This window comes from Schistocerca americana, chromosome 7, assembly GCF_021461395.2.
Source record: "Schistocerca americana isolate TAMUIC-IGC-003095 chromosome 7, iqSchAmer2.1, whole genome shotgun sequence".
NCBI lineage: Eukaryota > Metazoa > Arthropoda > Insecta > Orthoptera > Acrididae > Schistocerca > Schistocerca americana.
The window spans coordinates 329,671,744-329,697,627 of NC_060125.1; the positions used below are offsets into that span (position 1 = coordinate 329,671,744).

Genomic DNA, 25,884 nt, shown 5'->3' on the forward strand with positions numbered 1-25,884 from the left:
AGGTGATTTTTCGCACGGGAACAATCACAGTGTTGTAGGTAATCACAACTCCAAAACTAGCAGCGTCAGGCCCATGTAGATCGGCTGTCCCTTGACCAAGAATGCTGCGGAGCACCGGTCAAATGGAATGAAATTTATATGTGCACCGGACGCTGTTATTTAACACCAGTTCCTGCAGCCTCTCAACTCTAATTGCCAGTAAGTGGAGGAAATGGTCATCAAATTAGCGGATTTCAGATGAGCACTTAATCTCCTGATGGGGCTAGACGGCCATAATTACTCTGTTGCGTACGACACGCAGTGTGTGCAATCGTTATCCGACAACCGTGAGTAGGTCAGCGTCTGTCGGATGAAAGTATATCTTCACGTTAAGGAAAGGTGGCTGTTTCGGCAGAGAAAACCTCTCGCGATGAATGAAATGAAACTTCTCGGCAGATAAAAACCGTATACTGGACCGGGACACATGATGACGTACTAGTGAATTGAAGCAGTCATGGGTTTGTGCATCGTGCTTGGATACCCCAGCTGGTAGATCACTTACTTGCAAAGGTTCTGCTTTCGACTCTGGGTCCGACACACAGTTTTAATCTGCCAGGAATTTTCAAATCAGAGCACAATCTGCTGCAGAGTGAAAATTCATTATGGCACGGAAAAAGTTACTCATAACGCAATGCCTGCTATATATTTCCTCTGGAAACTTAAAGAACGAAGTGTGGACCAAAGAATGACAGCAGTCTTCCAAATGTGGGGAGATTGGAAATGAGAGGTGGACGAGGGGGGTGGCAGCTTACGGAAAAGGTCAGCACATTGTTTCAAAAAGATTCATACGATTTCACATAACTACATGTTCTATGTGAACGAAGATAGAGACTTGAAGTAGATTTTAACTTAAGCATCGAAAATAATTATTTTTCTTTGGCGAGAGTTGTAAGTTTCCGTTTGATGCAGTTGTTGGTAGGGGTTTCTCTGGCTCTGCTAGACTACTCTTGCTCGTCTCATACGAATCGGTCGTAGGGTAGAGAGGTCGATAACACAACAACACAAGTCATTTAGTGTTCTCGGCCTAAATAAGCGCTATTCATGTACAACGGTGCTATAGGCCTCCTGCAGCTCAGTGCATTCCACCACGGCACCCAGAAAGATATGAAATTCTTCAGTTTTTTTAAAAAATTCCGTCTATATGGATCCCCGTTAAACTTCTGCCAACAGTGAATTCTGTAACTCCATACATGCTCGCAAAAGTGTGCAATAAATTTATCGCCTGGATGTTGGTAGTATTTCCGGTGGAAGGAGTACTGAACATTTGTGAAACGAGAATGCAAAAATTATCCTAGACAGTACTTCAAAAGTTGAAAGTATACTCCGTCTCTTAAAAACTGGGTGGTTGTTTTGAAAATTAGAACTCTGGAGGCCTTTGCGAAATTGTAATTGACCCCAAGTGTCTACATGCATGTTGAGGACATAGTCTTGTGATACTGGATACATCCTTTTAAAACAAGCAATACATTTCGCTACTAGTACGTGTCCTTGTAAGACAATTGAGCATACCCAGACTGCTTCAAAGAAAACGCTAACGTGCATGACCTTTAATTGCGGATACTTCACGAAAAATTCTCTGTAGTATAATCCGCCACCATAGCTGGTTGGTCACCCTGGCTGGCTACCATGCGGGGAACCCTGTTTCGGTTCCCCGTAGAGCCTGTGATTTTTCCTTCGGGGAGACTTGTAGGGGCTCTCGTGAGAGGAATCGCCGAACTCCGAACGATTAGTAACGGTTGCAAGATCAAGAAATCCGACAACGACTGGAAGAGCTGCGTGCTGACAACATTCCCTTCCACGCCACATCCGATGACGCCACTTACGACACTGACAGTTGGGTCCCATTGGTCAGGCCATAACACAGAACTATATCTTACTTCTACACAGTTCCCAGTGTGCGCATGCGGCTATGAAAAGTCCGAACGATTTCACACACGCTCTACTGCAGTAGTACTAATAACTGAACTGTCTTCTGCAGTCTGCTGCAATATCGTTGTTATAACATGCGGCTATGAAAAGTCCGAACGATTTCACACACGCTCTACTGCAGTAGTACTAATAACTCAACTGTCTTCTGCAGTCTGCTGCAATATCGTTGTTATCGAAGCAGATCCTCAAGGTTAGCAGGCACTTGGAATTAAAAACAGTGGAGCTGAAAAAATGAATAAATTAGTACTCAAGATATAATTACAATAGCTTCTTTTGGCTCATTTCACGAAACGATGTTACTCACGAAAACAGTTAGCTGGTGGCTGTAGCACGACGCAGCGCACTGCAGACTATTAACAACCATAACAACACACGCGACTCTATTCAATACAAAATAGATATAATGAATGAAATTCGAAATGGCTTTGTAACACAATATACAGAATTAAAATCAGCTTTTTACAAAGTTTTCAAAACTATTTTTGTGACTTTTAGAAAGATTTTAGAGATTATTAGAATATATAGGTTGATTCTTACATAGAAGATAACAGCAACCAGCCACTTTTTACAAAGCTATTTACTTATTAAAACAGCGCTGTTACCGGTTTCGACTTCATCTGCAGACAGATAGTTCACGTTTTACATTAGCTTTCGATTTTTGGTCTTTCCCCAACTAACGAAATTTCCTTGGGGTAGTGGTGCCGATGAAAAATCCACGCTATTATGTTCCAGTGCAGACTGATTCTGATTTTGCAGCAGTCTGCAATGGAACATAATGGCCCGGATTTTTCATCGGCTCCACCATCCCAAGGAAATTTCGTCAGTTGCGGAAATAAATGGCGAAAGCTAATGTAAAACTTGAACCAGCAGCCTGAAGACGAACCTATCGGTTCTAAACCGGTAGCGGCGCTATTTAAATAAGTAAATAGTATTTTAAAAAGTAGCTGGTTGCTGTTATCTTGTGCGTAAGAGTCCACCAAAGTTTTGTACACAGCCACAGCTCAAAATGTCATTTTTTGACAAAATAGCGTTATTTGAATAACTTAACAGATACTGTGAGAAACATGTCTACTGTCATACATTTGAATCTAGTGCAAGAGCTACATAAAACATGTCTATAAATGTCATTATCAAATATCGAATGTTGAACTCAAATGGGCATCATTCAGTGGGAGCCGAAGCGTAGTAGTAGGTTTTGTGACGAAAATGCGCAAGAATTCGAAATAAACAGAGATGTCGGCTGTCAGATACTTTTGCACATTCCAGCAACAGGTGACTCAATACACAGTACGAACTTACATTAAGGACACACAGTCTTCAAAGTGGAACCGTTGTGTATGGGACAAAATTTACAAATGTTATTACATTAATCATTTCAGAGGCAGTGAGACTTGTTGTCGCTATTATAATGAACTATCGTGATTTCAGTGTACAAAGTACCGAAGAACTGTTCATTCAGTGGAATATTTTCACTTTACGTTTTGACTTACAATGTACATTTAACAGTGCGAGACATTGATTATGTACTTTAATATTTGGGTTCGTATTTTGAATAATGATTTGCTTTTAGTGCTGGTAATGGTTCGATAATGAATGGAAAGGTTTTAAAGTAGTCAAAAATGGGTCAAATGGCTCTGAGTACTATGGGACTTATCATCTATGGTCATCAGTCCCCTAGAACTTAGAACTACGTAAACCTAACTAACCTACGGACAGCACACAACACCCAGTCATCACGAGGCAGAGAAAATCCCTGACCCCGCCGGGAATCGAACCCGGGAACCCGGGCGCGGGAAGCGAGAACGCTACCGCACGACCACGAGCTACGGACCAAAGTAGTCACCATTAACACAAATTGTCATTGCAACTGACACAGAAAGGGAGAGGAATAACTGGTGTGTTGGCAGAAGAGCCAAAACCCTGTTACTAGAGGAGGCCGAAAGGCATGCGTATTAGCTCACGCAGGCAGGCGTGAGGAGGGAAGAACTATACTGACGTCAGGTCTGGAACATGACAAGGAATTAGAATTCAGAAACCGGACGTAGGTAGTTTGATACTTAACTTTAATCCATTAATGATGAACGTCGCTCTTGACGGTACATGATTCACAATATTGTCTGTTCAGAATTCATTCTAATTAGTGAATATGGCGTCTTGCTAGGTCGTAGCAAATGACGTAGCTGAAGGCTATGCTAGACTATCGTCTCTGCAAATGAGAGCCTACGTAGGCAGTGAACCATCTCTAGCAAAGTCGGCTGTACAGCTGGGGCGAGTGCTATGGAGTCTCTCTAGACTAGACCTGCCGTGTGGCGGCGCTCGGTCTGCAGTCACTGATAGTGGTGACACGCAGGTCCGACGTATACTAACGGACCGCGGCCGATTTAAAGGCTGCCACCTAGCAAGTGTGGTGTCTGGCGGTGACACCACAATAACAACGAATAAAACAGTTGCCTACCTATAATTTATGTAATGGAAAACTCATATCAAAAGCTTTCTCATCATTTCGATTATCGGCATAATTTTCATAGCGAAACGGCGGATGGAATAACCGACCCAGTTTCGTTTCTCGCACTACGGGCAGCCGGATCTGAGATAATGTGTGTTCGTTATGTCAGGCCCGTTTTATTTCTTGATATATTACTATTTTATAACATAAAACAAAAATGCTTAAACTTACAACCTGCGCCCCAAGTGTTCCACTGCGCATCACGTTTTTCCACTGAATTTCAATTTTTTGTCAATGGGCAGCTAGGGCGTTATTGTTTGTTTGTTTGTTGAGATAATACTCATCCCAATGTTGTGAGAGGGGAGTGGAGGACGAGGGAGATGAGGGAGGGCGATCGTGTCAGGGACACTTCGAAAAAATTACAGACGCTGACGGAATACTGGATAACGCATTCATCGCAAGCTGTATTACATAGAAACATTCTTACTAAGAACAGTATCCAGTCGTAGTAAGTCTTAAGTCTGTTGTGGTTCCATTCCCCTTGTGATCAGATTCGTTTACCGTATCGCTAAAACTTCATTCCTATGAGCTTGATGAGGCAACGGCTGTACTCTGGTTAATCTTTTCGTATCCAGCTGGGTATTACAGCCTTTTAAAAATTGATACTGTTTATTTAAATTTAACGTAATTAGGCATTGTATTCACATTAAACATTGAGATCCGTACGTAACACATGACGTAGAAGTGGATTTTTGGGACTCACACTTCACATCCTGTAGCTTTCGTTGAAATACGGGGGCAGCATCAAACAGGTGTCACTTTACCTGCATGTGGGTGTTCCTTGAAGTGCTTACGGTATTGGGATTCAGCTCAGCGAACTGGATGTTGAATGTTAAGGGTAAGCGTGCACACAGATGTGGCTGCCACAGACAGACTGCGCGCGTTGTTAAAGGCGAAACATCATTGACCGCCTCATGCTCCAGCGTCAGTTGATCTGAACATGTTGTAGCCGTGCCTTTTCCCATTATGATGATATGGTCTGTGGACTTATGCGTCGTTGTGTAGCTACTATGCAGTGGGCGCTGTTTCTTCAAAAGTATCGTAATAGTGCTCCCTACCGATGGATATTTCTTCGACCTTCAGTTATTGTCCCACATGTTTCAGCTAGTAATAGCGAATACTATGTTCAAGAATCAAAAGAGGAGGAGGTACACTTGGAAAAGGCCAAGTGATACGGGAAGATTTCAGTTAGATTACATCATGGTCAGACATAGACTCTGAAATCAGATCCTGGAGTTACGGTGTACCCAGGAGCAGATATAGACTCAGTTGACAATATACTAGTGACGAAGAGTAGGCTGTAGTTTAACACACTAGTCAGGAAGAATGAATACGCAAAGAGGTGGGATATGGAAGTACTAAGAATGGCGAGATACGGTTGAAGTTCTGTAAGGCTATAGACACAGATATAAGGAATGGCTCTGTAGGCAGCTCAGTTGAAGAGGAATGAAAATCTCTAAAAAGGGCCATGACAGAAGTTAGGAAGGAAAACATAGGCACAAAGATGGTAACTGCGAAGAAACCGTGGGTAACAGAAGAACTACTTCAACTGATCAATGAAATGAGGAGGTACAAAAATGTTCCGGGAAGCTCAGGAATAGAGAAATACAATTCGCTTAGGAATAAAATAAATAGGAAGTGCAGGGAAGTCAAAACAACCTTCGGTGACATTAAAAGCAGGGGTGATAACATTAAGCAACGCGAATTCCACTGTTAAATGCAGACGAGAGAGCGGATAGGTGGAAAGAATACATGAGGGGGAAGATTTGTCTGATGCGATAGAAGAAGAAACAGGAGTCGATTTAGAAGGGATAGGGTATCGAGTATTAAAATCAGTATATAAAATAGCTTTGGAGGACTTAAGATCAAATAAGGCAGAAGGGATAGATAACATTCCATCGGAATTTCTAAAATAATTGAGGGAAGTGGCAACAAAACGACTGCTCAGATTTGCTGTGTAGAGTGTATAAGTCTCGCGACATACCATATGACCTTTGAAAAATCATCATCCATACAATTCCGATGACGGCAAAAGTTGACAAGTGCGAGAATTATCGTACAATCAGCTTAACAGCTCATGAATCCAAGTTGCTTACAAGAATAATATACAGAATTATGGAAAAGAAAATTGAGTATGCGCTAGATGACGATCAGTTTGGCTTTAGGAAAGGTAAAGGCACGAGAGAGTCAATTCTGACGTTCCTGTCAATAATGGAAGCAAGACTATAGCAAAATCAAGAAACGTTCACAGGATTTGTCGACCTGGAGAAAGCGTTCGGCAATCTAAAATGGTGCAAGGCGTTCGAAATCCTGAGAAAAGTGGGGGTAAGCTATAGGGAGAGACGGGTAATATATAATATGTACAAGAGCCAAGAGGGACTAATAAGAGTGGACGACCAAGAACGAAGTGCTCGTATTGAAAAGGGTGTAAGACAAAGATGTAGCCTTTCGCCCTACTGTTCAATCTGTATGTCGAGGAAGTTGTGATGGAAATAAGAAAAAGGTTCACAGTGATAGTGAAGAATAATTACATGATCTGCTGAACGGAATGAACCGTCTAATGAGTACAGAGTATGGACTGAGAGTAAATCGAAGAAAGACGAAAGCAATGAGAAGCAGTAGAAATGAGAACAGCGAGAATCTTTACATCAGGGTTGATGGTCACGAAGTAGATGAAGTTAAAGAAGTCTGTGTAACCTAGGCAGACGGACGGAGCAAGGAGGACATCAAAAGCAGACTAGCACTGGAAAAAGGGCCTTCCTGGCCAAGAGAAGTCAACTAAAATCAAATATCGGCCTTAATTTAAGGAAGAAATTTCTGGGAATGTACCTCAGGAGCCCAGCATTGTATGGTAGTGAAACATGGACCTTCGGAAAACCGGAACAGAAGAAAGTCTAAGCATTTGAGATGTGGTACTACAGACGAATGTTGAAAATTAAGTGTGCTAATAAGGTAAGGAATGATGAGGTTCAGCTCATAATCGGAGAGGAAAGTAACATGTGGAAAACACCGATAAGGAGAAGGGGCAGGATGATAAGATATCAGTTAAGACATGAGTGAATGACTTCCATGGTACTATAGGGAGCTGTAGAGCGCAAAAACTGTAGAGGAAGATAGAGATTGTAATACATCTAGCAAATAATTGAGGACGTAGGTTGGAAGTGCTACTCTGAGATGAAGAGCTTGGCACAGGAGGGGAATTTGTGGCGGGCAGCATCAAACCAGTCAGAAGACTGATGAAAAAAAAAAAGTAGAAAAATCCCGACATACTGACTGTTTGAACAACTATCTACACATAAAAATGTTTATTTCAGTCTATAGTCACACGTTTTCATTTAATCTAGTCGTTACTGGACTTGGTACACAGTCTCAACCCACACTAAGATCAAAAAGTCGCATCCACAGCACGGCACGGTTGTATGAATTAGTGTTGTGGCCGTCTCCTAATACGAAACCCCAACCATGTAACGTTCACAACTGTACGATATATTTGAGCAGTGGTCATCACGGCCATGGGCGAGGTCCACGAGAAATACGGGCCACGCAACGAACTTGTGACCTCACACTAGTTCCCTTATCAGCCATACATGGTCAACACTCGACTCTGTACAGAGCCCACGGGAACTCAATATGTCAATGTAAAGGTATCCACTAAGGATCTTAATGTTGTCGGTTGCTATCGAGAGACCGCATTCATTTAAACGCCTAAACGGACACTTAAATGTTATTAAACTCGTCTGAAGTAGTAACCTGCTTCTCTCTGTAGACGGCTGCTGTCGCTCGTAAGACCTGCAGTGTCACGTGCCGTGACGCACGCACCACGGCCAGTCTTTCTTGTGAGCCTCGGGCCTTTGTGGGTTGATGAGTTGCGACACGGCGTGAACGAAAATGAAGCCGTTTCGCTGAGAACCCTGGCATATATATGGGCACTGCCGATAGAAACAGGAAGCAGGAAATGCTGCCAAAGATCTTCAGCTGATAGTTGAAGAGTAGTGCTTACCCACACTACATTGCTGTTCCCTGTGGATAGTGGAGATCTTTTCAGTTAATAAATAAGTTCGGGTTAGCGGTATATAATGCTATTATTATGAGGAGACTTACTTAATTAACTGATTAATGACCCTATCGGTGAATTATACTGATACAAACCGTTTGCAAATGCTGAACGTAGAAGTGGCTACTATGGTTTGCTATTTTACTTTCAGTGTTTTATTACAGTGGGCATTGATTTACTCTTTTTTAGGAAGACAAGCAAAGAATCTCTGTTCATAGGAGGCACTCTTATCACTGCTGACCGCAGTATGTGTCTAGTTACAGCTTGTCAATGCGTTTAATTTTAGTAACTGACATATTTATTTGAAAAGCAAGCGTTAAGGGGCTCCTACATATTCTGATATGGCACTTTAAAACGCATGATTGCTATTACAGAGGTAAACTATTTTGTTAACGTTTTTTATATTATTATTTTAAATATTTACTGCGATTTTCTGATCAAAGGATTGCCTGAGAGTGGCACTGTGTCCCGAAACTGTTAGCCAGTAGGCACAAAGGAGAAACTGCGATTATAGACTGAAACGAATACTAATTCTCCTCTATATTCTTCAATAGCTTGGACGGCTACTCGTTAACACTTAAACAGTAATTCCATTATTTGTTCATTACCGGAATCAATTGATGATAGCTTTTGTCTCTGAAGTGCACTAACCTTACCTTTATACATCTTTCTTCACACGTGAGCCCTCTGTTTACTCTTCTAGCCCTTTGTACCTTGGTGTCTATTATTGCTGCAATTTCATCTTACTCAATGATCTTGGTTTACGTAGCACGAGGGCACCTTAAAATACTTAAGCACCGCTTGTTGCTGAAATGAGTAACATATTTCCATCAGAAATGTTCAGAAAATTTGTCAGTTATAGAATATAAAGTCAGAATAAGAAGTGGCAATCGTAATTGAACAAATATCTCAGAAAAAAATTTACAAAAAGCTTTGTATAACACTGCTTCTCATTTGTCCATACGAAGCAAGCTCTGAAGAGCGACACATAAATATTCCTTGCATGTGGCCCAGATGTCGATTGGAAATATTACAATTGGATACCGCTTCGGAAACTTGCGCGTTCTTAATCCACCTCAGTTACGTTTTTAAACGGAATTTGAACCAAGTGTCGTTTCTGGCGACTCGTCAGTTTCTTGAAGGTTGAACGCTAGGTTACAGGCAGACTCAAAATTTCCGTGGTCAGACTAGTATTCATTCTATCCCATGGCATCTCGATTTCCAGGCACGAGCTTCGCCTCCAGAGCAGCAGGTTCAACTTACATCTTTGGTGTTTTCTACTTTATGGACAATTGGATGTGGTCTAAGGCATGTCGCTGTGCCAAGGTGTATCGTACACTGGTTGCGGATCACCTACATCCCTTCATGACTATTATGTTTCCCGACGGCAGTGCGCCAAGTCACAACGCAAGGAGTGTGATAGATTGGTGCGAAGAATACAGTGGCGAGTTCCAATTGGTATGATGCCCCCGCCCTACCCTCCCTCCCCCCACCCATGCCAAACTAGCCAGATCTGAACCCGATCGGATACTTCTGGCATGCGACTGAATGTGACATCAGAGCTCATTTCCTCCTTCACAGAATTAACGTGAATAGGCGACCTACCAAGGCCTCTTCACTTCCATGCCACAAGGCTTCACCACTGTTATCCGTTCCAAAGGTGGAAATACCAGCTGTTTGGTAGGTGGTCATAATGTTCTGGTTGACTAGTGTAGCTTGCCCTGATGAGAACTGATTTTGTTAAGATGACTATTGACATTTCCTTTAGTAGTTTCTAAATGCGTTTACTCAAATTAGTAGACGAAACGTTAAGATAATAAATATGCCTTAGGGCACGGCGAGTTCACCAAACATGTTAAACAATGCTTCAATTTTTATGTCATACTCGTAGATTCAAATGATTAATTAAACCCAAGACGCACTATAAGTTACGGTACATGAAAATACACAGTCACATTGAAGTGAACAGCAACTGTGTTCGACCTACTAAGCTTCGACTAATCACAGTAGGTGACAGCACTAGCAACCGAGGGTACATAAAACGAGTCGGGGGAAGCGGAAGACTATGCTGTCGCTGTCGTAAAGCGGAAACGGAGAAATTCATGTAACGTCAAAACCGGCAAAATATTTGGCTTTTGGGTCAAGGGTGGAAACATTTCCGTAACGGTTAAGTCTGTACACTGTTCGCATGCCTCCGTGATTAAAGCGTACCGTGCAAGGCACAATGGCACTACCTAACACATGCGCCGTGACAACTGTGGTGTATCATAGGCCTTTGATGAGAGAAAGGCTGCGGAGATGTGTAGGCGTGGATAGCAACTAACCACTCAGAAGAACCAAGGAGCTACTACGAACGGCATACGTTCAGCGAATAGTCCTGCCTATGGGGCTCCGCAGCAGACGTCCGGTCCATGCACCCTTGATAGTTGCTCCTGATGGGCGACGAAGCCTGGTATTTGGTCGCCAGTACAGTAACTGGACGTCCATTGAACGGTTACATGTTGCCAATCGAAACCTATTTTACGCTCCATTGGGCATGAAAGTCGGAAGGGTGCACGCTTGGAGGAAAAAGTGTTGTTGTCGGCAGAATGTTTTTGTGGCGTTCCCTGTGCTATGTCGTCATTCTGGAAGACACAAGTATGCATCTATGCTTGGGGGCAACGTCCACGACGACAGGACAATGCAACGTGTCACACAGCTCGCAGTGTAGTTCCGTTATTAGAATGGCACCAGGATGAGTTTAATAAACTCTCCTAGCAACCAACTACCCTGATTCCAACCCAGTCGGAACCTGTGGGACCATTTCGACCGGACTGGTCGTCTCGTAGATTCACAACCGAGAAACCTTGCGTAGCTGGCCACAGTTCTGCAGTCTGTATATCTCCAAATCCCTGTCGCTAGCTACCAGAACCTCAACTGATGCTCATTCTGCACGTCTCACAAGGGTCCGCGCAGCAAAAGATAGTTATTCAGGTTTTCGACGGGTGGCCACTTTTATGTATAAATGTGTCAAGAACGTAACAGTACATTAAGTAGCCTACAGTTTTTCTCGTGGCACACCGAAGTTGGTACATGGAGCTCTGCTATTACTCAGAAGGCTATATCGGTTCCATTAATCGAATTACAGAGAGGAACCTACAAGGCAAATTCGCGCCGAACATCTCTCACGTACACGCTCTCCAGTAACCGTACTGCGATATGTTTAACATGCACGCCTCGCTCGTGTCATTACCGACGTCATCCCGCCATGAGCATCGGAGGGGCTTAATGCTCGGGATGATTAATAAACCAATTAGGGAATGTATGTAGCAGCAGGCTGCCGCAGTGTAACCTCCCCTTTCACTCCTTAGGCTCTTCATTAGTGCAGTCCGTGTTAGAACTGAAGGTGCACTAACGCCTGACTGCAATTATTTCACGAACGTGCACTACCATGGAAGTTTTTATGGTTTGCTTCGAAAGAATGGAATTTACGAAATATCAGATGTCCATTTTACTGATAAAAAGGCGACGCGAGACATCATTGAGAGGCGCTAATAAACAAGTGGAATTATTGATAAAGTAAAAGATGATAATGATAATTATCTCTTACTGCAGACTCAGAACTCTCCGATCCTCACAATTTTTCTTTTCCTAGCTTTATATGAAGTGTATATTTTGATGTCGTCTGTTTGCTGGCATCAGATTCATTCTCTGGTCTTTTTCTCCACCATTCCTTCTAATGAAGCCTGTATTATAAAGTCTCTTCTCATCTAGCATCCTAGTCAGTTACATTTTACACATTCGTTTCCAGTACTTGCTTTGTCGCATTCACACTGTTCTCTCTATCTCTCTCTCTTGTCCCTTTCAGACACACACACACCCACCCACACACACACACACACAAACACACACACATACACACAAGGGCCTCATTCCCTTAGGTGACGTGTCCGTGTATAACGTATACGGGTCTTGTCTACGGCATGTGTGTTTGCCTGCTAGTACGCCTGCCCTTTTCAGGAAACAGGTTGGTGTTTTCGTGGAAACCTGGGTCTGTCTGTACCCTGCAAGCCAGCGTGTGCTGTATGTCGGAGAGTACACAACTTCCATGTTTCCTTACCCATACTATGTCATGAACATATCATACGCCGCAACAAACTCCGGCAAATACTCCCTGTATCTATTTAACTATACTTAGCTTCATATGAATTGCCTGATATATATATGATGCAGAAAGTTTGTAAAAGTACATTCGTTTATAAGTAGACTCGACGGATTTTGAAGTTTTTTAATGTTCCACGTGATACACCATATCCATCCTGCGAGCTAACATCCCAAATATGTTCGGGCACACATGCGGTTTCTCGTCGTCGAAATGTCTTTGCTCAAACTCGTCTAGGGGTTGAACCGCACGTGTCGCATTACACGCCCTAATTTAGACATTTGTGACCCTTTTATTAAATTGTCTGGCTGATGGCAAGTTTGCGAAATACAGAGTTAACATATACTAACAGTAATAATAAGATCGGGAACTAAATTATCGTCCCATAAACGATGAAGCCTACACAGTTGCGATTTGGTTAGAATAATATTTATTCAGAAAGCAAACTAATAGCGAAAGTCGTCGTATTTAGAGTTACTCTCGGGCTCACATTCATTTGACACAGTTCGACCATTGACAATCTCATCGCGAAATACAAGTTATCTACGCGAAAAGTTAGATTTCACACCAAGCGCGCGGCCGCTCACCGCTCAGAGACTAAGTCCGCGATACCACACAACGCAAAATTTTATAAGTCGTTTGACTTCCTAGCAGCCTAAAGACCGACCGCCCGCTTTGGCCTCTGTGTCCAAACTGTACCCTTTCGTGTCTCCAGCCGAACTATCCGCTTTCGCGTCTGCATCAGCACTCTCTCTGCCCGTTCCCGTCCGCGTTTTCCCGCGCGCCGAATATCCTCGCTCAGCTGATTAGGGCAGTTGGCTTTCCTGAAGCCGTCCATGTGATTGGTTCAAATGGCTCTGAGCACTATGGGACTCAACTGCTGTGGTCATTAGTCTCCTAGAACTTAGAACTACTTAAACCTAACTAACCTAAGGACATCACACACATCCATGCCCGAGGCAGGATTCGAACCGGCGACCGTAGCAGTCGCACGGTTCCGGACTGCGCGCCTAGAGCCGCGAGACCACCGCGGCCGGCCCATGTGATTGGCTACAGCTTATTCAACATTTGAACATATTTAAATAACCAAAGGTAGACCACTTTCACATTCTTAATAAATTAACAATAACATCCAGTAGATAATAAACGTTACATTCTTTTACATAAAACCAATACAATTTCCTTCTTAACTTTGAATGTCACGGCCGCTAGCCTTGCACCAATGTGTTTTCTGATAAATAAGTAAAGAACAAAAGTAACTATTAGGCAATAAACTTTACAACAAATATTATATTACCTAATGATTCAATAAGGTGTCAAGCTGCCATCGTTCAATGTGTTTCGTGTGGAGTAAATGATGATCTGATGCTTAACTGAGGATACTGATAATTTAAATTTACTATATCTTTTAACAAATGAAGTCACAGAGTTGATATTCACATTTGTCATTTTAATGATGCCCTTCTACATGAAATGTCGATCGTTGAGATCGACTAAAGCGTTCAGGTTTTAGCAGTCAGATCTTTGTTACAAAACTTGTGAATTTCACTTTAAAAGTAAATCCTAAACTGTTATAGATATGGTCAATATTCTAGTTGTTTTGGGATCACCACAAGAATTTATGGAGGATGGCACATTTAAATTCCTGTGGCTTGATTCCCTGCATCACTACAGAGTTAAATAGTTTTCATAAATGTTTCCCTTAATGGCCGACCTTAGGACCGCATATTTAACACTGCTACGTCTCCTCAGCCACAAATGGCTTCTACTGGGTTTCCCTATGACGTAGGTTCTCGTTTGTCTCACTCGCACACTACAGCGCTCAGGCCTCAATAGACAACAGACGCCTGTGAGTTTCACCATCTTGTGGTGAATCTGCGCCCTTTGTGGCACACGGTCCTCGACAACAGGGTTCGTTTTATAATTCCCGTAGGCTGACTCTTTCGGCCATGTATTTAAACGACAGCGCAATGCTCGTTAACTCACATTCCGAAAAATCTGCATTTTTGCTTGTTAACCATCTCTGTGATATTCTCACTCCCACTAAAGGCATCCACGACAAATCGTGCAGTTCTCATCTGAGCATTTCTTATTTCAAATACGTCCCTGACAGTCAGGCAATACGTACATATTACAAAATGGGCGTATGTATGCGTGTGTGTGTGTGTGTGTGTGTGTGTGTGTGTGTGTGCGTGTTCTTCACATCTCCTAAACCGCTGGACCGATTTCAATCAAACTTGGTACACGTTTACTTACTGTCAGGCAACAATCGCTGTGGGGGTAAGAACCACCTACCTACAATAGTTCAGGAAATATGACGTGGTAAACACTCGGATACGGGGGAAAATTCCGCATCACGCGTAAAGGTCTAATACAATTGCTTATTAGTACTAGGATACTCCTACAGCCGACTTAAAGAAGTCCCTGACACGTGGCAGTATCTTTGACAGCTTTCAGCTGCAAAGTGTAAACATCTGTAGGGTCTCTACAACCATATTAGCTTTCACGACGCATATACACACATCAAAAAATGTTTTGCATCACCTCGGTTCCGAGATTTCCGTATCCTGTACAGAAAATTGGAACAGGGATCAACATAAACATAGTTTCCACCCTTTTTGTTGCACATGAAAACCACACATTGCATGTTGTACCACCATATAGTCAGACATTCAGAGGTGGCAGTGCAGATTGCTGTACACACCGGTACCTCTAATACCCAGAAGCATGTCCTGTTGCGTTGATGCATGCCTTCATTCATCGTGGCATACTACCCACAAGTTCATCAAGGCACTGTTGGTCCAGATTGTCCCATTCCTCAACGGCGATTCGGCGTAGATCCCTCAGAGTGGTTGATGGGTCACTTCATCCACAAACAGCCCTTTCTTGTTTATTCCAGACATGTTCGATAGGGTTCATGTCTAGAGATTATGCTGGCCACTCTAGTCGAGCGATGTCGCTATCTTGAAGGACGTCATTCGCAAGATGTGCACGATGGCGCGCGAATTGTCGTCCATGGACAAAAGCCTCACCAATTTGCTGCCGATATGGTTGCACTATCGGCTGGAGGACGGCACTCACTTATCATACAAGCGTTACGGAACCTTCCATGACCACTAGCGGCGTACATCGGTCTCACAATAATGCTCCTCAAAAGAGCAGGGAATTTCCACCTTGTTACACTCACTGGACAGTGTGTCTAAGGCGTTCAGCCTGACCGGATTGCCTCCAAACACGTCTCCGACGATCGTCTTGTTGAAGGCATACGCGACACTCATCGACACTTCACTAAGTGAAGAGAACGTGAAGTCAATTCAGAGCGGTCCATTCGGATGTTGCTGGACCCATCTATACTGCGCCGCAAAGCGTCGTGGTTGCAAAGATGGACCTGGCCATGGACACCGGGGATGAAGTTGCGCATCATGCAGCCTATTGCGCACAGTTTGAGTCGTAACACGACGTCCTGTGGCCGCACGCAAAGCATTAGTCAACATGGTGGCGATGCTGTCAGGATTCCTCCGAGCCATAATCCGTAGGTAGCGGTCATCCACCGCAGTAGTAGCCCTTGGACGGCCTGAGCGAGACGTGTCAGAGACAGTTCCCGTCTCTCTCCATCTCCTCCATGTCCATACAACATCGCTTTGGTTCACTCCGAGACCCCTGGGCACTTTCCTTGTTGAGAGCTCTTCCTGGCGTAAAGCAACAACGTGGACGCGATCGAATCGCGGTATTGACCGTCTAGGCACGGTTGAATACAGATAACACGAGCTGTGTACCTCTTTCCTGTTGGAATGACTGGAACTGATTGGCTGTCGGGCCCTCTGCGTCTAATAGGCGCTGCTCATGCATGGTTATTTACATCTTTGGGAGGGTTTAGTGACATTTCAGAACAGTCAAAGGGACTTCTGGAGTTCTAGGAACCGGGGTGATGCAAAACTTTTTTTTGATGCGTGTGCATATGTCGTGAATGCTAATATGATTATTCGGTGCATAGTACTCTTCGACCGTCCTCGTTCGGGGCTTTGCGTGACGAAACGAGCAAACAAAGGAAAAAGAGTCAGGGCATGTTGTTTACGTACTGTGCGGCTAATGGGTGCTTGGATAATGGGGGGATAGTTAGAGCAGTTGCGACTAACTACTGTCCCAAGGTGGCGTAGATTGTTAACGCATCTGCTTTATAAGCAGGAGAAACGGATATGAACTCTGCCCTTTCGGACATGTCCGAAAGTACAGACACAACACATACAGATATAAATGCTAGTCTCTTTCAGTGCTGGATTAATGCCTTCGCAGACTCGAAAGGAAGAATGAAGGTCTGTAGACTGGGGATAATGCTGCTTTCAGCTGTTTAGAAAAAAAGGGCGTATTCCTCTTGCATCCGAACGCAACGAGGAACGTCAGTGGTCGTAATTCACTTGCAATTTTGTCCGTATATGTGAACGAATAAAGATCTTTTGTTTGCGGAGCTGATAGTTCAAAGAAAGAAGACGTTACGTACGATTATTAGTTTCACATGACGCTAGCAATTGAATAACAATTACTAACATTAAGAAAACGCTGCTCGGCGGAGGAAGTTACTAATCTTTTTATACAACGAGTTTCAATGTTGCTGATCTTGCTGGTATATGAGTGGAGAATATATTGGGCACAGTGAGGAATTAATTATTATGGGAAACAAACTCTATATTCCTTTAATATTTCAGTGGAACAGTATGCACAAATGAGTGCAACTGAAAAGTAAGGTGATTTCTGTGAATCTCTTTAGTTACATGTGACTATGTCACTGTTTTCCCATGTGTTTATCCAGATGAACTAATATTATAACAACGATCTGGGCGTGGGTGGAGTATTAAACAGTATCCTCTCTTGCGGACAAATGTCAGTCAATCCTTTTTTAATGGATGAGAAAATCTATCTGTCACGTAACAACGTTCTACACACATTTCAGTCAGTGTTATTATAAGTACAAGCGGCTTTCATAAATTACATGTTATGTCAGCTGGTTGCCTCCATACTCTTGTGAATAGCTATAAAAGTTTATCAATTTCTAAACGTAAACACATGACATCACAGTTACTTAAGAGCAGAGATCAACTTCTGCCGAGAAATTTAGACTAAATTATGTGATATTTCCAAAATCGAAATTCCCATCCCTCACTATCAGACCATATATCTTCTCTGTGTTGTTCATTGATTCTTTGATGCAGATTACATCTACTTTAAAGTACCCTCCCCAACACAACAGGAGATATGTGAATGACATCGAGTGCTCAAATGTGTAAACTGAATTAAACGCTACTCATGTTATTGCTGCGCGTGAAGGCGAGGCGTTTTAATCTCACGAATCGATGGTTCTGGAACATTACGTAATCGCATTCGGACTGCAGGGTTTTAATCGACACACGGTTTCGTGCCTCAACCCAATGTTCGTTACGCACAAATGTGATACCGCCGGTACGCCTGTTGTATGTGGCATACACGTTAGTGAGGCTTAGTGCAGAGATATGTAAGTGGGAGGATTCTATCACTCAAGTAAGCTATAGCGGTAAGAGAGACTATTATTTCTTCCTAAAATAACCATTTTAATCCCTTCTTTCTTATAGCTGCGTAATTATTTTGATGTTCTACGAAGTGCTAAACCTAAAGCACAAGTATGTTATTATAAAAACGTTTTACTTTCAGTGGTTGACTAATAATCTATCTTTATTACCGAGAGTGAGTACAGGATCAAGAGAATAAAAAGTAAAATAGTTTTATTGCATTGCTGTCAGCTCTTGAAGAAATACCAAGTGGGTCACGGAACAAAACGTCTTTGTCCAGTAGACAAACCACCTGCTGTCACAAATGACAGTGCATGAAGGTCTTCGATTTAACCCAGGTGATCATGATAGGTACTCCGCTCTTCCCACTGTTGGCCAGATAGTTATGGCCAAAAATGTCTTTCACCGTTAGAATATGGATCACCCACCACCCATCAAAGAGCAACAGATCAGTGCAGGATGAGGTACGACACTCAAAGTTCGTATGCCGGCGTTATTCTCACGGACATATTTACCTATTCTGGGTGATACACTACAGCAACTGAAACACAATTTTCTAGCCAATGATTATTGAAAACAATGACGGCTGCCAATAATCTAATGGTTTCATTTCCTCTTAAACTGACAATTATGAGAGTAATACAAATATGTCTTTATGAAAAGAATCTTGTATAATTCAGTTACCATAGATCTACGTAAAATTCTAAGCTGAAACCACTAGCATGCATTAGGAAAATATCATCAAATATGGAGAACAGGAATAAAGCCTTACAACCTACTGCACAAGGGTCGAAACACGTGCTGAATAGTAGTACTAGTATAGTATTTTTATTATAGCCGTGTCATGGGAATGGACAAACACGAAGTGTACTTTAAAGATGCAATAAATAAACCCTTACTTGGGATGCCACGCTTATTTGTAAAGGCTTGCCCTGATCATACAAATTTTACAATTCACAAGTACCAGTTTCGACTAATACCATCTACAGATCATAAAATATTTTGAGGTAAGTGCACTTAATGTTTAACAAGGTATAGAGATTTTGACGTTGATATTTTTAACAGAATAGTGCACTTACTACACTAATGGCCATTAAAATTGCTACATCACGAAGATGACGTGCCACATACCCGAAATTTAATTGACAGGAAGAAGATGCTGTGATATGCAAATGATTAGCTTTTCAGAGTCGCCGGCCGAAGTGGCCGTGCGGTTCTAGGCGCTACAGTCTTGAACCGAGCGACCGCTACGGTCGCAGGTTCGAATCCTGCCTCGGGCATGGATGTGTGTGATGTCCTTAGGTTAGTTAGGTTTAATTAGTTCTAGGTGACTGATGACCTCAGAATTTAAGTCGCATGTTGCTCAGAGCCATTTTTGAGCTTTTCAGAGAATTCACACAAGGTTGGCGCCGGTGGCGACACCTACAACGTGCTGACATGAGCAAAGTTTCCAACCGATTTCCCATACACAAACAGCAGTTGACCAGTGTTGACTGGTGATACGTTGTTGTGATGCCTCGTGTAAGGAGGAGAAATGCGTACCATCACGTTTTCGACTTTGATAAAGGTCGGATTGTAGCCTATAGCGATTGCGGTTTATCGTATCGCGACATTGCTGCTCGCGTTGGTCGAGATCCAATGACTGTTAGCAGAATTAGGAATCGGTGAGTTCAAGTGGGTAATACGGAACGCCGTGCTGGATCCCAACGGCCTCGTTTCACTAGCAGTCGAGATGACAGGCATCTTATCCACATGGCTGTAACGGGTCGTGCAGCCACGTGTCGATCCCTGAATCAACAGATGGGGATGTTTACAACAACCATCTGCATGAACAGTTCGATGACGTTTGCAGCAGCATGGTCTATCAGCTCGGATACCATGGCTACGGTTACCCTTGACGCTGCATCACAGATAGGAGCGCCTGCGCCTTAACGACGAACCTGGGTGCACGAATGGCAAAACATCATTTTTTCGGATGATTCCAGGTTCTGTTTACAGCGTCATGATGGTCGCATCCGTGTTTGGCAAAATCGCGGTGAACGCACATTGGAAGCGTGTATTCATCATCGCCATACTGGCGTATCACCCGGCGTGATGGTATGGGGTGCCATTAGTTACACATCTCGGTCACCTCTTGTTCGCATTGATGGCACTTTAAACAGTGGACGTTACATTTCAGATGTGTTATGACCCGTGGCTCTACCCTTCATTCGATCCCTGTGAAACCCTACATTTCAGCAGGATAATGCACGACAGCATGTTGCAGGTCCTGTACGGGCCTTTCTGGATACAGAAAAATGTTCCAGATCTCTCACCAATTGAAAACGTCTCGTCAATGGTGGCGAACAACTGGCTCGTCAGAATACGCCAGTCACAACTGTGGTATCGTGTTGAAGCTGCATGGGCAGCTGTACCTGTACACGCCATCCAAGCTCTGTTTGACAATGCCCAGGCGTATCAAGGCCGTTATTACGGCCAGAGGTATTTGTTCTGGATACTGATTTCTCAGGATCTATGCACCCAAATTGTGTGAAAATGTAATCGCAGCCGGCCGCGGTGGTCTAGCGGTTCTAGGCGCTCAGTCCGGAACCGCGGGACTGCTACGGTCACAGGTTCGAATCCTGCCTCGGGCATGGATGTGTGTGATGTCCTTAGGTTAGTTAGGTTTTAGTAGTTCTAAGTTCTAGGGGACTGATGACCACAGATGTTAAGTCCCATAGTGCTCAGAGCCATTTGAACCATGTAATCGCATGTCAGTTCCAGTATAATATATTTGTCCAATGAAAACCAGTTTATCATCTGCATTTATTGTTGGTGTAGCAATTTTAATGGCCAGTAGTGTATGTAACTGCGTATATAGATTTTGACATTGATACCTGTATCAGCAAATTTTGTGATCTGAAGACAACAGTAGCGTAAACCGGTAATTATGAGTTGAAGAAAAAAATGTTGAGCCCAACACGGACCTTTACAAGGAAATTGCCATAAAATGATTACGGTCTCATTTACAGACTTTATGTAGTCAGTTGTATGAACTAAAGTAAACAGGAGTATGTAATGTTTTGTTACGAAGAAAGAGGACCCTATTAATCAGACTTCATTGGTGTGTACTCTCTTGATTTATATTAACATTTATATCTACTTACGTACTCCGCAAGCAACTTTATGGTGTTTGGAGCGGGGTACTACCTGTCTTTCCTGTTCTGATGGGATAATGCGTGGTACAAACGGTTGGTTGCAGGTCTCCATGTGGGCAATAAAATCTAATTTAACTTTGCATTTTCGGGTGATATACATAAGAGCAATGAACTGGTTGAGTCTTCTAGGAAGATAGGCTCTAAGAATTTTAACAATAAACTACGTTGTGATGCACTATGGCTCTCCAGAAGCGTCTGCCACTGGGGTAGGATACGCATTTGCTGGGCGCTTTCGTGCTGTTCTTCTTTGCATCTTTCTGTTTCTTGTATCAGTCCAATGGTTTAGATGAGAACTATGCCCGTACGTGAAACATCAGTAGGTGTAAGTTTGCGATCATTTAGATTACCTATTTTTCGATAATGTAGGAAGTTATTTTATTTACATTATTAGGGTTTATGCTTCCTGAAACAGATTTTCCAACACTTACCCCAAGCATCCTTTAGGGAATGGATGCGTGTGTGGAAATAATCTGGTTCGTTTCCGTGTTTATGGTCACATAATATTTTGGCAAAATTCGCTACAGTTATATCAGCCTCCGATCATTCACATTTAACAACGGAATACATTGCTGGACGAGATTTTAGTACAAATTGAATATAATAACTGTGTGATTGTGGAGGAGGCGGAAGAGTTAGAGGTTGGTGTCAGTGTTACCGGCGTAAAGCTGCATATTACACTGCGTGAACTAGACGCTGACAATTTATTTGCAGTTACTCACAGAGGTCCATTGTGGGCTGTAATAATAGTGTGACAGCGAAACTTCATTGCTATTGCAATGCTTTACTACGGATCCGATTTACGCTGGAAGAAAAATAGATCTAATTTAGGTCATCAGGTGCAAACCCAGCTCTATGAATACAAAAAGACATATAGGAATGTTTCTAACATTAATGGATTGAGAATGGAACAGGGGGAGAAAATGTCAAACAATCGACAAAGTCATGGTGTAGAGTTTATTATTAACCGTCACTTACACAGTTATTTGATCAATATGAGCACCGGAGACACGGGCAACATACTGCGCAGCGCCAGATTTGAGTCAGGTGGCCAATACTGGAATTACTTCTTTTTCAGCGTAAATCGTTCCGCATTAATGCATTAGCATATCTACCAAGTTCCGCAGCAGCACAAAAACTACAATCTACACTGAACCTCCGTGAGTAGTTGCACTTTAATTATAACCAGCCAGTACCTGCACAACGCCTAACGTAGTGAGTATGTTACCATCGAGAGAGGCTGACGTCTGACCCGTACCACTCAACATGCTGGAAAGTCAGTCAGAAATATACTTCCGTCGAGTTGAAACTCCACTAATGTGAATCGATTTGAAAACTAGTTTCTTCTGAAGTTGATAACGTGCTGGCGGTTTCAGTAACTAAATCCCACCGTTCTGCCTCTTGACACACACTGACAACCGCCTCATTCTTTTTATTTACAAACTTTTTACCTTTGCCAGAATGATGTTTGTTTGTTGCTAGGATATTATTTTTCCTTAAAAATTATATTCAAGCACTGAGACTTTTCTTTGTTGGTTTTCGTTTAGATGAGATTCAAGCACTGAGACCGAACCGATTTAATACCACAGTGGGGATATCAATGTCGTGATCAATAACGGACGGAACCTGTAGCGTGCAATAACTGGAAGTAAACTGGTAAAAGGCTTCGTTTCCCTTTGTTCTTTTTTTCTGTAGAGACGGGATCTGGGAGTGTGGGCATGTATATTTTTCACATTTCACCGACTATTGCAATTCGTCTATATTTTGCTCGTCTCCGTTTTTCCTCTTTGCGGCTTTCTGTGTATTGTCTTGGGGGAGATCGTTATAAACAGATCATTACTGAACAGGGGGCTTGATACGGAAGGTTGGTAGTGTCTCTTTGAAGTGGAGAGCAACATAAGGGGATGAAAGGAGAAATCTTTTTGATAATGAAGATATCAGTAAACAATGTGTCTGGAGGAAAAGCCTATTGTGGTGTCATATCAACAGCTTCTCGGATTTTCCGGAAAATTCAAACCGTACCTTTTGCTATGATGTCTTCTTAGTACCCTCTACATAGCTTAAGTGAACACAACAGACAGAGATACACCTATAAGCACAAACATTGCGACTTTCAGCTTAATACAGTGATGTCAAGTTTCGAAATACAATACAACGATTCTGCGTGGCGTAAATTTTGCAAATCCTTGGTACGATTCCAGAGGTATTGGCACCAGATGTCTACATTATGTTCACATATTTCCCGCGAATTACGGACCGGCTGTTTTGGGTGGAGCTTGTACTCGACAGCGTCCCAGATGTATTCCATTGGATGGAGATAAGGTTATAGGACGATCATCAAAGTGAGGCCACTACCACGCTCCTCAAACTACTTTGCCGAGAATCTGGTCGTCTGAAGTGGGCAGTTACCTTGCTGGAATACGTCATCGCCTTTAGAGAAAAAAAACCGAGCTTGAAGGGAAGCAGGTAGTCCGCTCACATATTCTACAGCTAACACGGTCTCTCCGATTGCTAGTACAGGCCCCTCTGACGAAGAAGTGAATGCTCCTACCAGCCTGCGTACGTGGCGACGTACATGTTTCGAAAAGCGCTTCGTCCGATTATGGTGTATTCAGATACGACCATGATTCTGGTGTATCAAGAAACGTAATTCACAAGGCGACACATTTCCAATTAATTCGGTGTCCAACTCGATGATTCCGTGCCGTTTGATTTACTTCCATAAAAGCAATATAAATAGCACACAGATCTTAATATCAGTTTCCTTTAATACGAGACGATATGATGGATTCTTTGACATATTTCATAAGACTTCATAACGTTCACAATGCACTACTGGAATTATTGTATATCCCAGCGAAATCATTAGCGAATTAACATGTCTGAAGACTGAACTCACATACTGAAATTGGTAATGGGAGTACTGTAATTTGTAGGAAATTCTGGACGTAATAATTTATCACACAGACATCTAAAAGTTTGCATACTTCAATCTTGCCGATAAGTCAGATTTGAAAAGAAAGTGACAGGATGGTTGTGCCATATCATCCAGTATTAAATGCCCATTCAAAGAATTTTTAACGGCCTACTCTTCATGTCCAGAAGATTTAGTCAAAGTTTATTACATTAATACAGGTGTCAAGTATCTTAGAGTTCGGGGAGATTTGCGGTGGACCATTAATTCTAGCAGCAGGGAGGCAAGATAGCACATGCGGATACTTGGAAATATCCTTAGCAAGAGCAATTCCCTTGCGAAATTAGTGGCGTAGAAAACCCTTATTTGGCTGAACCTTAACCCTTACTAAGGTTAATGAACCACATGCATTAGAGCTGCACGATTCTTAATGATCTTGTTTAGTCAGCATGTGAGTGTCACATAGATGCTCGAAGAACTTCAGAGTTAAACGGTTGTAGTGAAGGCTTGAGCACAGTCTATAGACTTAGTAAGGCATCCTGGGTTCAGGAGCGTGTTACAACGGTTGGTCGATGAAACGTAATAATACTATACGAACAGTGTTATTTTGATATTTACACTACTGCCGCCGGCCGCGGTGGTCGTGCGGTTCTAGGCGCTCCAGTCCGGAGCCGCGCTGCTGCTGCGGTCGCAGGTTCGAATCCTGCCTCGGGCATGGGTGTGCGTGTTGTCCTTAGGTTAGTTAGGTTTAAGTAGTTCTAAGTTCTAGGGGACTGATGACCACAGCAGTTGAGTCCCATAGTGCTCAGAGCCATTTGAACCAACACTACTGCCCATTAAAATTTCTACACCAAGAGGAAATGCAGATCATAAACGGATATTCATTGGACAAATATATTATACTAGAACTGACATGTGATTACGTATTCACGCAATTTGGGTGCATAGATCCTGAGAATTCAGTACCCAGAACATCCACCTCTGGCCGTTATAACGACCCTGCAAGGCCTGGGCATTGCGTCAAACAGAGCTTGGATGGCGTGTACAGGTACAGCTGCCCATGAAGCTTCAACACGCTACCACAGTTCATCAAGAATAGAGACTGGCGTATTGTGACGAGCCATTTACTTGGCCACCATTGGCCAGACCTTTTCAAATGGTGAGAGATCTGGAGAATGTGTTGGGCAGGGCAGCAGTCCAACATTATCTGTATCCAGAAAGGCCCGTACAGGACCTGCAACATGCGGTCGTGCATTATCCTGCTGAAATATAGGGTTTCGTAGGGATCGAATGAAGGGTAGAGCCACGGGTCGTAACACATCTGAAATGTAACTTCCACTGTTCAGAGTGCCGTCAATGCGAATAAGAGGTCACCGAGACGTGTAACCAATGGCACCCCATACCATCACGCCGGGTGATACGCCAGTATGGCGATGACGAATACACGCTTCCAATGTGCGTTCACCGCGATGTCGCCAAACACGGGTGCGACCATCATCATGCTGTAAACAGAACCTGGATTCATCGGAAAAAAAATGACGTTTTGCCAATCGTGCACCCAGGTTCG

General features: G+C 43.0%; 1 protein-coding gene across 1 annotated transcript in view; it reads right to left on the minus strand.

The window, feature by feature from the left end:
* LOC124622915 (protein O-mannosyl-transferase TMTC1-like) overlaps positions 1-25,884 on the minus strand; it is a 675,090-nt gene that overhangs the window by 554,270 nt on the left and 94,936 nt on the right. The window lies entirely within an intron of this gene.